The sequence below is a fragment of the Nelumbo lutea genome, chromosome 2 (genome assembly GCF_056320005.1).
Source record: "Nelumbo lutea isolate HS-2025 chromosome 2, American lotus-T2T, whole genome shotgun sequence".
Classification (NCBI taxonomy): Eukaryota; Viridiplantae; Streptophyta; class Magnoliopsida; order Proteales; family Nelumbonaceae; genus Nelumbo; species Nelumbo lutea.
In genome coordinates, this window is record NC_142685.1 from 50248058 (window position 1) to 50255386 (window position 7329).

The 7329-nt window shown below is 36.3% G+C and overlaps 1 long non-coding RNA gene across 1 annotated transcript; it reads left to right on the forward strand.

Annotated features, from left to right (window-relative positions):
- Window positions 1-230: 230 nt before the first annotated feature.
- On the forward strand, window positions 231-3803 carry LOC148870580 (uncharacterized). The gene is made up of 2 exons (XR_016106922.1): window positions 231-767; window positions 3316-3803. It is a non-coding gene; the product is annotated as an uncharacterized LOC148870580 (long non-coding RNA).
- Window positions 3804-7329: the final 3526 nt, after the last annotated feature.

Below are 7329 nucleotides of genomic sequence, written 5' to 3' on the forward strand. Positions count from 1 at the left end.
TAAACGCCACCGTTACAGGGTAAGTCCTCATTTCCTTTTTAAGGTTTGTTATTTCTTTTGACATCTTTAGAAAGTAGGGTAATGCAGGAAGGATTAAAAGTTTTTGATAAATCTGGAACCAGGGATTGCGATGTATAACTGTTGGGGATACAACACCTTCAACACTCATCCTCTACCTCCTTCCCCTCCAAATCCCCTATATTAATAGCCTCATCGCCCTTCAAATCTTCACCACGGGTCTTTCTTCTTTTCTGTTTTCTCATCTTCACTTTATGTTTCTTATGTTTTCCTTCCTTTTTTCCACTGTTGCAATTCTTCAACTTTTGTCTTGGATCCTTTTAACAGGGTTATAGACTTTTCACCGAAGTGGGTATTTTTTATTTCATGCTCTCGGATGTGGGTTTGTTACTTTATAGGTTCATTCTTTGTTTTCCTTTACTTCATGGAATTTGTTAGTGTTAGGGTTAGGGTTAGGGTTTTCTCTCTTTTCTTTCTTGCTTCGTTTTGCATGGGCCGATGAAAAATGAAGATCTCAAGGCACCAGTCAGTGTTTGCAGATGTAGCACCATCAAGATTCACAACTTTATGGGCTTCATGGGGTGGTGGTCCCTTCCCTTCACTCGATAGGCTCACGGTATGGGAATCTTGATGATGCTGCATCGGCAATAAATGACTATTTTTGAATCTCCAAAGTTGCAGACTCGAGCAATCAGAGATCCAGCCAGAGCTTGCACGTTACGGACACACATAGATGATAAACGACGATGGTGAATCCTCTTGCTTTCTGAAAATCTTGTTGCCGGTTTAGGTTCTTGCAAATGAACCATGTTTTTAGATAAATTTTGCATCAACCGCTTCTATCTTATATGTTGGTTAATATTTCACTTTTGCTCATGTGTTTAATCTGCTGAACTTACTTAAAACCTGTTCAACTTGAAAGATGCTTAGATATCTGCTACTGTACTTTAAATTAGAAAGTTCTTTGTGACGATATGGCGTCATTGCTTAGTGTATTCAGATTTCTATTAGACTGATGGCATGGGTTCTTTTATTTCTCTGAAGCTTCTTGTACTTTGCCAACATGCGTAAGAGCTTAGCTCTCTCTCTCTCTCTCTCTCTCTCTCTCTCTCTCTCATTTCAGGTTCTCTGATGGTTACCAGCTTTTTTTTCTCCTTTGATGGGTTAGTAATATACAAAGAGTCACATTTGCAATCATTTTGTTATGTCCTGTACATGAATATTATAGGTCATTTACCTGGCTTCTTGTTTCTTTATATGTTTTGGCATGACTTAGCCATCATTCTTTTTTGTTATGACTTAGGAATGTTATGTTATGGTGTATTCAGTCCTCTGTTGAAACAAATGAGATATGCTTTCAAAAAAGAAACACTAGCATCTTGCAAATGTCTGGGATGGATGTTATGTACACAAGAGACCAATATTTAATGTGTTTATAAATTATAATCCTTGGATGAATATCTTGCAAATTTTTGTTGCTTATTTGAAGTGGTAAATTGAGATTTCTGTTCGCTAGCTCTTTCGTAATATATAGATTTTTTTACTTTAGACTCAATTTGGATGCTCAGTTTGGAAAGAGTATAAATACAAATATCTACAATGCAAATACAAACAAAATAATACAAATTACTGTTTTGCACTCTACATATTTGTATTTATACATTTTCCAAACTGAGCCTTAAAGGCAATGTGGCTTTGCTAATTTAAATCAAACCTTACGTATTTTCATCAAAAAATCATGACCCTAAATGTTTTTCCAACATGGTACACTATGAAAAAGTCCATATTTAGATTAATTGGAAGAGACATAATGCAACCCTCCTTCCCCACATACCATGTGCAAAAAGCAATTCTCCAACATTGCATGCATGCATCCCTCACTGTTATGTTTCCCCTTTACAAAAAATATGGTCGCAGTTCTTATGCTTATTGCTTGTATAATCTTTGTGATTGAAGCCTTTTGTCTTGCTAAATATGTTAAAACACAATTGATCAGCTTAGTCCTTGAAAAAGATTCTGGTTGATTCTCTCCATTCTAATGTTTGTAATAGCCCTTATACAATGAGAATCTGCTACATAAATAGGTATGACTTTAGGAATATACTATTATGATGTTATCTTTCCTGCAATAATATATTACTGTTTTCTAACATGTCGAAATGTAGGAAGGAAATTAAGAAACATACTCGTTTGGTTGAATGTGTTTGGGTAGGTAGGGGCATATTCACAAACGAACTCGTTCATTGATGTTAGGGATTGATCCTTCTTTGTTCCACGATGATTAATACTTAATGTTTAGTTCCTAACTTCCTATAAGGAGGCATACTCTTTAGATCCTTATGAATGAATAATGCTCGGTTGGTTTCACAAGTATTTGTTATTTTTTTCTTTTGGTTGGTAAAGTAGTCGTAGATTAAACAATAGATCAGTTGACACATTATGAGACTGTGTGTTTGTGTCCCATTTTGTCTTCAAATAGAATCGATTGAAGAGATGGTGTGAGGTTTCAGATTTTTGTTTTTGTTGGTAAAGTAGTCGTAGATTAAAATTTTGTCTATTTTTTTGTTTTTCACACACCCAGATTTTGTAATTAATAAATAGTGTACTTTATTTGCTTTATTTTCACCAAAACGGAGATGACATTCAGACCTAGTAAGTGGCATTGTTTATTGTTTAAGGCTTTATTAAATTAGTCTGCTTCATCATAAGTTCTTAAATATGGTGTCAATGTGCTTGATCACCCAAAAAAATGTTTATGCTTCCCTTGTCGTTTCTAGCTTAACTCACAGATATTGCTTACCAGGGGTTGTAATAAGGAGTCCAACTGGTAAAGCAGTGCTGAACCATATTTGTCTCTTAGTTGGTACATAACATAATAAAAGAGCCATGATAGCATCATAAGTTTTTTCGTATTTTGCCAATAAAGCTTACTTTTTTGTGTGGGTAACTAAAGCTAGTGTCTGAAGCTATCATCGCTACTTTATTCCATCAACCTCAGTAGCTACTACAACTTGTGTGCATGTATTACACAAACATCCAAGTATTAAAAATTTCATCTAGCCTTAATTTGTTCAGTCTGTAAGATTATTTCACTCAATTTAGAATGCTAGTTTACTATATACACAATTTTCTTTTTGTTAAAATGATTATGAGCATATTATTTATGTATATCTATTTTATTCATTTCACCAATCACATTGAAATTTATGATTATTATTATTATTTATGGGTTAAAGGTGTGATTTTTATTTTTCAAATTTGTGAGTTAAGTCGTACAGAATTGATAATCTATTTCAGGATTTATCAAATTATATATATCGTTCACATAGGTGGGGCTTTGGTGTCCAACGGTTGTGGCTATGAGCGAGCATACCTGTGGCTGCAAAGCATGGAATGTAAATTTGAACTGGTGATAATTAGTGTAGTAAGAGCAAATTTTTGCCAAGGAAATTTGCTGGCTGAACTCTGGTATTGATCATCCTACCATTGCTGCATCATTTTTGTAGTTTGCGTGCTTCTTTCGGAGGGGTTTGGTGATGTAGGATTAATGAGGGAGATATAGAATGGCAGTTATACAACCAGATGGAGTGGAAAGACAGAAAAGAAACAACAAGAAAAAATAGATAAACTTGGGATCAGTGCCTGAGAGGTCCTTATTAAATACAGGTCTAAATCCCCCATGCTCTTATCCTATCTCACTTGTGAACGACTGCATTATAAAGTGTGTAGGATGGATTAATTCCTGTAGTTTTTGCTTGGAATATTATATATTTGCTTTGCATCAATTATTGCGGCAAGTCTCAGTTACTGACGTTAAAAAGAAATATCAAAAGTAGGTCCAATTCGTTAATTGGGCTGGCCAAGCCCATAATAAACGTGGATTGCAGAGTGAAGTCAGATCTCCTGTTCCGCCATAACTTAATCTGTCGACGATAATAAATCTTTTAAATGTATTGAGTTTCTTGTCGTTCAATTGATTGATACTAAGGAATAGATAGATTCCGAGATTGCAAAAGGACGTAAAATGCGGTCAGGTTCGTTCGTGCATGTGTCAGGCCAAAGCCCAAAGGCGAAGAAGACCAAGTGTTTGATTCAAAGGAAAACTCTGGATGCACGAGTTAGACAATGACACGATCTCCTTTTCTATGTTAGATGTTACTTACTCGTTTTCAAGTACTACAGAACGGCACCTACAATTGGGATTTGCAACTTGATCCCAGATTATGTGTATTTTGGGCCAGTGTAATGGGTTAAAAAGTGGGCCTGACCTAATATTGACCCTGGCTGTATTACCAAGAATCATTTCTGAACAAATTGGAGGACAAACTGATCAATGGCAGAAAGCATATACCACTCACGACTCGGGCTGTTCATTTCAAGTATGAGTCTTCTAACAGTCTGCAATTTACACTGCAGAAAGCATATACCACTGTACAGAGACTGCATTTATGCGGGAATATGTCGATTCAGATGCAGATGCAGTCAGTTTCCCCTTTTTGTCATGAACTAATGTCCTGTTGCATGGCTCTTTAGTTATGATGATTCTTTGAACAACTTGACTAAACAATTTTTAATCAATGACGAGGAAAATGATAGAGCCTGTGGCTCCTTCCTTAATTAATCAAGTAGACTCAAGGACATCACATTCAAAACTTCATTAAACCTGGTAGTTGAAATGTAATTAATGGAGAGCCTGAGCGTTAACAAATGGGGTCATTGCATCTACTCTCAATTTTACTGGGTTAATAAATCAATCAAAAACCTAACCATGACTAAGAAACTTAATAGTATCGAATTAGATGATGTGAGAAAAGATATCATCTCTGTAATTTTAGATACTATACTTGTACAGATCAGTAGTCATCGGTTCATGTTTATGCAATGTGATGTCATGACCCCATGATGCCCATTCTCTCTTATGTCTTGCTTTGACGAGGTAGACTGCCGAAATAGGAAATCCTGCAACATTTGACCGAGGTTTTTTCTATGTAAGCAACAATGTGAACAGTGTACGAATCTGAACTAGGGGCACAGTTTATAAAGCCCATAGCGACAGAGAACATGGCTCGCATGATAGCATGTGAGAATTGAACGTTAATATGCCCAACAGGATTTCTTAATTTGGCACCATCATCATCACCACTGTCATCTATATTATCAAATGTTATTCTATTATAATAAGATTGATTCGAATATCACCAGCATTATTCATAGCCAATATCTGGTTCTACAGAATAGCTATGGGGGTGGAAGATGCTATAGCTATACAGAAAGGGTTGTCTGTTTTTTTTTTAATGATTCTATACGTACACTGTACCTTGATCAATTGGGAGTACTAATTGATATGCCAAAACAAGTCTTGATTATATAGTTTCTGAGGCAGTCAGTCCAGGCCCATCCCAGAACTCAGTCTGGATATACATAGCTCTTTGGTCGCAAATTGCAATGCGCAGTGAAGCAAATTACTCTACCAAGATACCTTGGTTTGTCCTCATTTTTCTTGGTCTTGAACCGTCAGCTCCACTAGGCCTGACCTAGTCCAGTTCTGACCTCAAGCACTCAAGGGTGGAGCTGGCTAACAATACTTGGCCAAGATAATCTTTCCCACAACCAGAATCAGACCCCCGAACTGAGCATCATTAGTTGAAGGGAATGTGGTCAAAGTCAAACAAATAATCGTTATTTGGAACTTGTAGAACATACATATATGTATATAAATATAAATTAAGTAGGCGACATTGTTGAGCTCATCTTATGTAATAATCTTAACTCTTGTTTTGTTAATCAGTTAGAAAATTTAATTAGCTGAAGTCACTCATATATGGTGGGATGCCTGTGGTAGAATGTGGGTTTTATTTAATCCAATTATGTATTTTTTTTTTTTTATATTTGTTAACAGCAACTAAGCCTCAATAAATATAAAGAGTTTAAAAGAAAACTATGGTCCCATATGTCATGGTTCCATTTCTTAATTTGCTTCTATCGACGTCATGTTTTTTCTATTAAGTTCTGAGTTTGTCATTGTTTATTTCGGTAGGTAAAGGTGGGGACGAATTTATTCTTACCAAAGGGATCCGATTATAACCGACCACTGAAAGTGGCTTTGAGTAGTCAAATCATCTATAAAGCAAGACAGCAAAACTCTGAAATTAATAAACCAGAATCCGAGGGAAGAAAACAGTGAAGATGATGAATAGTAATTAATATATTGAAGCAGCAGAGAGGAAGCCCCACCATGGAACATGGAACAGGGCGTAGTTAAAGGGGAGCCTGTGCATTCAAGCTTGGAGGGATTTGATCAGTAAGTTGTCTCAGATTATAAAATCTGGCAACTGGTTGTTGGGTGAAACCTGTGTATTTTTTGTCTATTAATTAATCGATGCATCTGAAGAAGGTGACATTTCCTAGTAGATGCCCACCCTCTGCATTTAGGGTTGGAATGTTGATACAAGTGTTTGTTAACAATAGTGTATATATATATATATATATATATATATATATATATATACTGTTTTTATAACATATAACCTGCAATATTAATCAATCGGCTATATATGGACTAGTATACTTTAGTATCCATTGATTAATCTAACATTAAACAGGCTACATTGGTTGTTTCTGTAACTCCAAAACAATGGATTTGGAGAGTTAATTTTATGTATTGACAACCAATTGAATGAAAGTCTATAAAAGTTTGATTCCCACCAACCCCCCCCCCTTCTAACTAAGAAGACAAAATCATGATTCCTAAACCCTAGCGAATGGCCCACATGGTGGTCCATGTGCAGCTGGTAGTTCTGAATCCTCCAATTTGTAATTTTGTACCTTCCAGCCGCGCCGCACCCGCACTCACCTACACCTCTTAATTTGCTTCATATATAGTTCATACTCATATAGTATGGAATAAAGTTAGTGATCAGCTAATCCGGCCTCAGGGAATCACCGGCCGGCCCATTCACTCGTGCATGCATCAAGAATTCAAGATGCATCCGAATTTCAAAGAAATTGAAAGGGAGGAAGGAAAGAAAGGAATCATTTAATTATCATATCCCAAAAAGTAATCCAAGGCAAGGTGGCTGAGCTTAGAGGTAATAGCAGTATAATGCAAACTACTGATACTGATACTCAATCTATCTACAGTTCTACACTCTACCTACATTCAAATTCAATGCCTCTCTTTATTTATAGCATTAACAATCCCGCTCAGTCTCAGGTCAGGCTCTAAGCTAAACCGGCTTATCTGATTGAACCCGTGACATCTCCCCCACACCTCTATTGGGCGAAGGCTTATCTTGGTGTGATGCTTTCTAC